The sequence below is a fragment of the Monodelphis domestica genome, chromosome 3, assembly GCF_027887165.1.
Source record: "Monodelphis domestica isolate mMonDom1 chromosome 3, mMonDom1.pri, whole genome shotgun sequence".
Taxonomy (NCBI): domain Eukaryota; kingdom Metazoa; phylum Chordata; class Mammalia; order Didelphimorphia; family Didelphidae; genus Monodelphis; species Monodelphis domestica.
In genome coordinates this window covers 493,927,547-493,938,072 of record NC_077229.1, presented here as the reverse complement: position 1 = coordinate 493,938,072, position 10,526 = coordinate 493,927,547, and positions in this window count along the sequence as shown.

The following is a 10,526-nucleotide window of genomic DNA, read 5'->3' as shown; positions in this document are numbered from 1 at the left end:
GGGAGGGGACAAGGGGGACTGATTCAAAGTAAATCACTGGACTAAAAGGTAGAGCCGAAGAAGAAAAGGTTAGAATTAGGGAAGGCAATCAAAATGCCAGGGAGTCCACAAATGACAATCATAACTTTGAACGTGAATGGGATGAACTCACCCATAAAACGTAGACGAATAGCAGAATGGATTAGAATCCAAAACCCTACCATATGTTGTCTTCAAGAAACACACATGAGGCGGGTTGACACCCACAAGGTCAGAATTAAAGGATGGAGTAAGACCTTCTGGGCCTCAACTGATAGAAAGAAGGCAGGAGTGGTAATCATGATATCTGATAAAGCCAATGCAAAAATAGACCTGATCAAAAGGGATAGGGAAGGTAATTATATTTTGTTAAAAGGGACTCTAGACAATGAGGAAATATCATTAATCAACATGTATGCACCAAATAATATAGCACCCAAATTTCTAATGGAGAAACTAGGAGAATTGAAGGAAGAAATAGACAATAAAACCATACTAGTGGGAGACTTAAACCAACCATTATCAAATTTAGATAAATCAAATCAAAAAAATAAATAAGAAAGAGGTAAAAGAAGTGAATGAAATCTTAGAAAAATTAGAATTAATAGACATATGGAGAAAAATAAATAGGGATAAAAAGGAATACACCTTCTTCTCAGCACCACATGGCACATTCACAAAAATTGACCATACATTAGGTCACAGAAACATAGCACACAAATGCAAAAAAGCAGAAATAATGAATGCAGCCTTCTCAGATCACAAGGCAATAAAAATAATGATTAGTAATGGTACATGGAAAACCAAATCTAAAACCAATTGGAAATTAAACAATATGATACTCCAAAACCATTTAGCTAAAGAAGAAATCATAGAAACAATTAATAATTTCATCAAGGAAAATGACAATGGCGAAACATCCTTTCAAACCTTTTGGGATGCAGCCAAAGCGGTAATCAGAGGCAAATTCATATCCCTGAAAGCTCATATTAACAAACAAGGGAGAGCAGAGATCAATCAATTGGAAATGCAATTGAAAAAACTCGAAAGCGATCAAATTAAAAACCCCCAGCAGAAAACCAAATTAGAAATCCTAAAAATTAAGGGAGAAATTAATAAAATCGAAAGTGATAGAACTATTGATTTAATAAATAAGACAAGAAGCTGGTACTTTGAAAAAACAAACAAAATAGACAAAGTACTGGTCAATCTAATTAAAAAAAGGAAGGAAGAAAAGCAAATTCACAGCATTAAAGATGAAAAGGGGGACAGCACCTCCAATGAGGAGGAAATTAAGGCAATCATTAGAAATTACTTTGCCCAATTATATGGCAATAAATACACCAATTTAGGAGAAATGGATGAATATATACAAAAATACAAACTGCCTAGACTAACAGAAGAGGAAATAGAATTCTTAAATAATCCCATATCAGAAATTGAAATCCATCAAGCCATCAAAGAACTTCCTAAGAAAAAATCCCCAGGGCCTGATGGATTCACCTGTGAATTCTATCAAACATTCAGAGAACAGTTAACCCCAATACTATACAAACTATTTGACATAATAAGCAAAGAGGGAGTTCTACCAAACTCCTTTTACGACACAAACATGGTACTGATTCCAAAACCAGGCAGGTCAAAAACAGAGAAAGAAAACTATAGACCAATCTCCCTAATGAATATAGATGCAAAAATTTTAAATAGGATACTAGCAAAAAGACTCCAGCAAGTGATCAGAAGGATCATTCACCATGATCAAGTAGGATTCATACCAGGGATGCAGGGCTGGTTCAACATTAGGAAAACCATCCACATAATTGACCACATCAACAAGCAAACTAGCAAGAACCACATGATTATCTCAATAGATGCAGAAAAAGCCTTTGATAAAATACAACACCCATTCCTATTAAAAACACTAGAAAGCATAGGAATAGAAGGGTCATTCCTAAAAATAATAAACAGTATATATCTAAAACCAACAGCTAATATCATCTGCAATGGGGATAAACTAGATGCATTCCCAATAAGATCAGGAGTGAAACAAGGATGCCCATTATCACCTCTACTATTTGACATTGTACTAGAAACACTAGCAGTAGCAATTAGAGAAGATAAAGAAATTGAAGGTATCAGAATAGGCAAGGAGGAGACCAAGTTATCACTCTTTGTGGATGACATGATGGTCTACTTAAAGAATCCTAGAGATTCAACCAAAAAGCTAATTGAAATAATCAACAACTTTAGCAAAGTTGCAGGATACAAAATAAACCCACATAAATCATCAGCTTTTCTATATATCTCCAACACAGCTCAGCAGCAAGAACTAGAAAGAGAAATCCCATTCAAAATCACCTTAGACAAAATAAAATACCTAGGAATCTATCTCCCAAGACAAACACAGGAACTATATGAACACAACTACAAAACACTCGCCACACAACTAAAACTAGACTTGAACAATTGGAAAAACATTAACTGCTCATGGATAGGACGAGCCAATATAATAAAAATGACCATCCTACCCAAACTTATTTATCTATTTAGTGCCATACCCATTGAACTACCAAAATACTTCTTCACTGATTTAGAAAAAAACATAACAAAGTTCATTTGGAACAACAAAAGATCAAGGATATCCAGGGAAATAATGAAAAAAAACACATATGATGGGGGCCTTGCAGTCCCAGACCTCAAACTATATTACAAAGCAGCAGTCATCAAAACAATTTGGTACTGGCTAAGAAACAGAAAGGAAGATCAGTGGAATAGACTGGGGGAAAACGACCTCAGCAAGACAGTATACGATAAACCCAAAGATCCCAGCTTTTGGGACAAAAATCCACTATTCGATAAAAACTGCTGGGAAAATTGGAAGACAGTGTGGGAGAGACTAGGAATAGATCAACACCTCACACCCTACACCAAGATAAATTCAAAATGGGTGAGTGACTTAAACATAAAGAAGGAAACCATAAGTAAATTGGGTAAACACAGAATAGTATACATGTCAGACCTTTGGGAGGGGAAAGGCTTTAAAACCAAGCAAGATATAGAAAGAATCACAAAATGTAAAATAAATAATTTTGACTACATCAAACTAAAAAGCTTTTGTACAAACAAAACCAATATAACTAAAATCAGAAGGGAAACAACAAATTGGGAAAAAATCTTCATAGAAACCTCTGACAAAGGTTTAATTACTCATATTTATAATGAGCTAAATCAATTGTACAAAAAATCAAGCCATTCTCCAATTGATAAATGGGCAAGGGAAATGGATAGGCAGTTCTCAGATAAAGAAATCAAAACTATTAACAAGCACATGAAGAAGTGTTCTACATCTCTTATAATCAGAGAGATGCAAATCAAAACAACTCTGAGGTATCACCTCACACCTAGCAGATTGGCTAACATAACAGCAAAGGAAAGTAATGAATGCTGGAGGGGATGTGGCAAAGTAGGGACATTAATTCATTGCTGGTGGAGTTGTGAACTGATCCAACCATTTTGGAGGGCAATTTGGAACTATGCCCAAAGGGCGACAAAAGAATATCTACCCTTTGACCCAGCCATAGCACTGCTGGGTCTGTACCCCAAAGAGATAATGGACACAAAGACTTGTACAAAAATATTCATAGCTGCGCTCTTTGTGGTGGCCCAAAACTGGAAAACGAGGGGATGCCCATCAATTGGGGAATGGCTGAACAAACTGTGGTATATGTTGGTGATGGAATACTATTGTGCTCAAAGGAATAATAAAGTGGAGAAGTTCCATGGAGACTGGAACAACCTCCAGGAAGTGATGCAGAGCGAGAGGAGCAGAACCAGGAGAACATTGTACACAGAGACTAATACACTGTGGTATAATCGAACGTAATGGACTTCTCCATTAGTGGCGGTGCAATGTCCCTGAACAACCTGCAGGGATCCAGGAGAAAAAAAACACCATCCATAAGCAAAGGATAAACTATGGGAGTGGAAACACCGAGAAAAAGCAACTGCCTGAATACAGAGGTTGAGGGGACATGACAGAGGATAGACTTTAAATGAACACTCTAATGCAAATACTATCAACAAAGCAATGGGTTCAAATCAAGAAAACATCTAATGCCCAGTGGACTTACGCGTCGGCTATGGGGGGTGGGGGGGAGGAAAAGAAAATGATCTATGTCTTTAACGAATAATGCTTGGAAATGATCAAATAAAATATATTTAAAAAAAAAAAACTTAAAAAAAAATTCCCTCAGACTTGGGTAGAAAAAATTTTGCATAAAGCTTTATAACACTAATCTGAATATATGAACTGGTAAAACAGATGATAGATGATAAATGCTGGGGAAAGAGAAAGAAGGGAAAAGGTGAAATTGAAAGCAAATAGCAAGGCAGCTGGGTGGCTCAGTGGCTTGAGAGCCAGGCCTGGAGTTGGGGGGACCAAGGTTGAAATCTGACCTCAGATACTTCCTAGCTGTGTGACTGAGCAAATCCCTTAATTCTGTTTGCCTAGCCCTTGCCCTTCTGTCTTAGAATTGGTACTAAGAAAATAAGGGTTTAAAAATAAAATAAGATTTCTAAAAAGCAAATAACAATTATTTTGTAAGGACTGCACTGTGTAAGCTTGTGTAAGGACTGTACTTTATTTTATTTGAAAAGACATCCAGAATAATAGGAGATATTGAGATCAAAGACAAAGAAAAAGGCCCTATGTGTACAAAAATATTTATAGCAGCTCTTTTTATGGTGGTAAAGAATTGGAAACTGAAAGGATGCCATCAACTAATGACTGAAGAAGTTGTAGTATATAATTATAACAGAATATTATTATATTCTATGCCAAGTGGGATGGTTTTAGAAAAACCTGGGAAGACTTATAGGAACTGATGTAAAGTGAAGTAAGCAGAACCAGGAGAATATTATACACAGTAATAACAATATTGTATGATGATCAACTTTAAGTGACAGCTATTCTCATCAATACAATGATCCAAGACAATTCTGAAGGACTTACGATGAAAAATACTGTCTGCCTCCAGAGAAAGAATTAATGGAGTCTTAATGAAGATGGAAGCATTCTTTTCTTTTTAACTTCATTTTTTTCTTGTTTGTTTTTTCCCCCTTGTTTTTGGTCCATGTTCTCTTTTACAACACAGCTAATATGGAGTGTGCAGAGAAGGCTTGCATGAGATACCATTACTTTTTCAGGATTAATCATCCTCCTTTGGTGTCTACCCTGTCACCCAGCTCTCATCTGTGGCTCCAGGAAACTGTAATGAGTACATCAAACACACCCTGGGAAAACTGTCTCAGGTTGAAGGTCAGAGGGAGATATCTAGCCCAAGCATGTGAATGGGAAGATGAGAACAATTTGTTCCAAAAGCCAGGAAGGCAGCTGAAGCAGGCACTGTGGAATTCTTAGAGTTTGGTTAGATGTCAAAGACACCAGAGTCATCCACTACATCCCAGGCCATTGCCAGTCTTCCTGACCTTTGTCTTACCACTGGATTTCAATGGTTCTGGAAGAGAGTGTGAGGCTGAAGACTTTGTGCAGCTCTGCCTCATTTAAATCCAATCCACAGCAAGTCAAAACATCACACTATGATATCAACGGTCCTCTTCAAAATGACTACACATGTATAATTTATATCAAAATGTTTACCTCCTCAAGGAGGAAGGAGGGAGGAAATTTGGAACTCAAAATTATTTTTAAAAATTGTTAAAATGGTTTTTACATATAACATTTCTCTTATTGCATCTTGAGTCCATCACCTCTCTGTCAACAGGTGTAGAGAATACACTATCATAATTATTCTGGAATTATAGTTTAAAATTTCATTTATCAGAGTCCTTAAGTCTTTCAAACTATTTTTCCTTTCATAATGTTGTATAAATTGTATAAATTCTCTCAGTTCTGTTCACTTTACTCTGCATCAGTTCATAAAAATCTTCCCAGGTTTTTTTGAAACTGTTACCTTTATCATTTATTACAGAACAAAAGTATTTCATTCCATTTGTATACCATAATTTGAGAATCCCCCCCCCTTTGTTTCCAACTCTTTGCTATGTCAATAAGAGTTTCCATGAATATTTCCATTTGAATGAGTCCTTTTCTTTTTTTCTTTGATCTCTTGGTGGGGAGCACACACTTAAAAAAAAAACAGTTTGATAACATGGGTTGTTGGGGATATGATTGGGGATGTAGACTCTAAATGATTGTTCTAGTGCAAGCATCAATGATATGGAAATAGGTCTTGATCAATGACACAAGTAATACCCAGTGGAATTGAGTGTTGGCCATGGGAGAGGGGTGGGTAGAGAGGAGGGAAAGAACATGAATCTTGTAACCACAGAAAAATATTCTAAATTACTTAATTAAATAAAAATTTCCAAATTAAAAAAACAACAACCTTTTCTTTGCTTATACAGACTATCTCTCTGTTGTTTTTTTACAAGGAGCAAGTTCATTTGTGCAACCAATTTATAGTCAGGATGATGATGATGATGATGACTGACACTTCCATGGCCCAGTCTCTTGACTGCTGAGACAGTCCTCACTAATTTCCACTGATGACTCTTCCCCTGATGCCTCCCAGCTCCTCTAGAGAATAATGACTGACACCAAACTTTAAAAGTTCAAAGCACTTTTCATACATTATTTCTTTTGATCTTCAGGATTTGCCTGTGGAATATGCACTCCTGGTTCAGATATCATTAGTCTTATTTTATAGATGAGGATATTGAAGTCAGAGATAGCTGTATATGTCTCTGGACTTTGAACAGGGAAAATTTGTTTGAATTCTACTTTGGACTCTTGCTAGCCACCTGATCAGTTTCCTCATTTGTAAAATGGGTGTAAGAGAGGAATTTGTAAAAGAGAAATCAGATCCAGTGGAGCAAGGAGCAGCTCATGTGGGGGAGGAACAAGAAAAAGCCCAGGATTCTATTGAGAGAACAGAAGCTGAGAGAACTCAAAAACTGCCAGCTCATCTGACTTCTCCAGCTGAGAGCCAGAGAAGAGGATCTTCTAAGCTGGGGTCCCTCTGGATATCAACTGTTTCCAAGTGAACCCCTGAAATCTCTCACTCAGCTAAAATATAGTAGACTGGGACTTTGAAGGAAGCTAAAGCTTCCTCAGAGGGGAGAGGGAAGCTTTAAGGTAGGAAGATAGAGAAAGGATAGAAGTTTTAGATACCATGAGGGGGATGATGGAGTCGAATTAGAGATATGAGGTGGCAGGAATGAGTCTTTATTAATTATCAATGAGCCACAGCCAAGCTCTGATCAAAGGACCATTCAGAAGGCTTATACCAGTCCAGAGATCCAGATTTAATACCACACAGGTCTGAGAGATGATAAAGGTTAACCAGCAAGGACAGGCATCAGTGTGAGCTGGAAGGGAGGAAGAGCAGAAGAGAGAAAGGCGGAGCTGGCTGGGCCATATTTAATCTCTTTGATATGCAAATATATACAGTACATAGGGATGATTCTCATTGGTTAATGACAAGGTATAGGTGTGGTTTCTCTTAACCAGGTGAGCACAAAGAAACCTGTGTTCCCGCCTAACCTGGGGGAAGCTGGGGTCAAGGGTCAGAGGCTTTCCCAGCCACGTGCAATACTGGGCATGCTCAAGACTTAGCATGCTGTCTTCTAAGGCAATCTGTACATACCAACTGTTTCCCTTGCCCATAGCTAGGGGTGGACTGCTACAGAAGCTATCTACTGAGAATCTTCTCCCCAAAGATTTATTCTTCATCTCTCTCCCTAACTTGTCCTGGATTACATTCCTCAAGCTAGATTAGCTCAGGAGTAGGGACCAAGCCAGCAGCTAACTGGAAGAGGGGTTGAGGCTGAGAGCCTGGGCCCCCGAGATTGGGGGGGGGGGTCGGTCAGTCACTAGGGATTCCTGCCTACCCACTTTCCTCTCCCTTCCCTGGGTGAACCTAAATAAAGTGTTTACTATTTAGATCAGATCTGCCTAGTTCCTGACACTAAGGAAGGGGGCTGAAGATTTGGGGAGAACCATACCTCTCCCCAAAAAGGAAAGTTAGCTCAGGAACCTAGGGATCCAAATAACTAGATCAAAGGGGCAATCCTCTCCTCTAGGTAGAGGAGTAACCCCAGGTCTTGGGGAGGAGTGGAGGAGAGAAGTGGAAGTTGGTGTGCTTGAAGGACCCAGAGAGAGAAGAAGGTCCATCTGGTCTCTCAACAATAGCTGAGACCAAGAAGGGAAGCTGCGTGTCATTTCACCAAAGCTCTTTCCTCTAGTTCTTAACCTCCACCTCCCAAACTCCACCTCCTCTCTGAGGAGACATACTCTGTCCCTCAAGGAGACAAGGCTGGGTTAACTTCCCCAAGGGGAAGAGAGGGGAAGATCAGTCTCGTCCCCCCTTCATTCTCTCAACTCTTTCCCTCTCTCCAGTTCTCCAGTGTCTGTGTGTGTGACCCTCCTTCTGGCCATATATTATTACATGGGGATAAGAAGAGCTCTTATCTCACAAAGGTGTTGTGAGGCTTCCATGTGGAAAGTGCTTTGACTAACTTTATGTGACTCACCCAGGGACAGGGACACAGAATCAATGAGTGCTGGAGATGTCTCCAAGGGCAGCACTTTATCTACTAAGGCAAAACGCACCTGTAAGTTAGCCTCACTTATATCAGGATCCAGCACAGTCAATCCTGTAGTGACGCCACTGTTCACTAAGGAAGCCCAGACTCCTACATAAACAGGTTGGAAGGATTGTCCCCCAGGCAGGCAGGAACTTTTATTTGCCCTCAAATGAAATTCAGCATATTTTTTATTTGCCCCTAGAATGAAACCCCAACAGAGAGCCTATCTTTTGCCATGTGCTTTCAATAAAGATCTCTCTCTCTCTCTCTCTCTCTCTCTCTCTCTCTCTCTCTCTCTCTCTCTCTCTCTCTCTCTCTCTCTCTCTCTCTCTCTCTCTCTCTCTCTCTCTCTCTCTCTCTCTCTCTCCCCTCTTTCTCTGTCTCTCTCCCCCTCTGTCTCTCTCTGTCTCCTTCTTTCTCTGTCTCTTTCTCTTTGTCTGTCTCTGTCTCCCTCTGTCTTTCTCTCCTGCTCTCTCTCTGTCTCTCTCTGACTCCCTCTGTCTCTCTCCCACTCTCTCTTTGTCTTTTTTCTCTTTGTCTGTCTCTCTCTGTCTCCCTCTGTCTTTCTCTCCCGCTCTCTGTCTCTGTCTCTCTGCCTCTCTTCTCCCTCCCTTTCTCTGTCTTTCTCTTTGTCTGTCTGTCTGTCTGTCTGTCTGTCTGTCTGTCTCTCTCTCTCTCTCTCTCTCTCTCTCTCTCTCTCTCTTCTCTCTCTCTCTCTCTCTCTCTCTCTCTCTCTCTCTCTCTCCTCTGTCTCTCTCTCTCTTCTCTGTCTCTCTGTCTCTCTCCCTCTCTTTCTCTCTTTGTCTCTCTCTCCCTCTTTCTCTGTCTCTCTCTGTCTTTCCCTCTTTCTCTTTGTCTGTCTCTCTATCTCCCTCTGTCTCTCTCTCTCCCATTCTCTGTCTCTGTCTCTCTGTCTCCTTTCTTTCTCTCCCCCCCCACCACTACCCCAATGCTCAAAGCATTAAAGAAGCTGGGAAAAATATCTTCCAATGAATGAAATGCAGTCCATTCCCTTAGGGATGCAAATCCAGGAGTAATTGTAAAACTGGGGACAGCAGCACTTGGGCTATCTCTAGGGACCCCATTGTTCAGAGCCTCCTCTAGGGAAAAAGGGCATCTGACTTCAGACAGAGGGTCCCTGTCAGTCGCGCTCATTTATAAGGGCACTAGAAATAGGAGCCATAGAGAAAGGAGGAAGAGGGGAGAGGGGCAAGTTCCAGCTGGGGGTTGTTAGTGACAGCCAGCCTCCAGCCAGCAGAAAGCACATGGGGAGTTCCGTCTCTCCAGCAGGGCTGGGGAAGCCACGTAGACAGAGGAAATGGGATTTAAAGCCTAGGGAAGGCTCTCCGCTTTATCTGAATTATCTGGCTATCTTTTTTCTTTCTTTCTTTTTTTAATGCCCCTGGGGACACAGGGTCCTTACTCTTTGAAGTCACTGAAGACTTCAAACTGGTCAAGGCTCTGAAGACAGAGGAGGAAGTGTAGACTTCTAAAGACCGATGGCTCGCAAAGGGAGCTCCAACCTTTCCTCACCCTCAGATTGTGTCTGAAGCCTGGTCTTTGTTGTTGTGACAGTCATTTTTCATTTGTGCCTCCCTCTTCATATCTCAATTTGGAGTTTTCTTGGCAAAGAGACTGAAGTGGTTTGTCATTCCTTCTTCAGCTCATTTTACAGATGAGGAAACTGAGGCCAATAGGGCAAAGTGACTTGCCAAGGATCACAGCTGGTATCTGAAACCAGATTTGAACTCAAGATGAGTTTTCTTGATTCTGGGTTCTGCAAACTAGCAGCCCTAAAGATACCCCATAGAATATAGATAATAAAGAACTATGAAAGTGGATGCTATTAATAAATAATAAATAGGGGGCAGCTGGGTAGCTCAGTGGATAAAGAGCCAGAC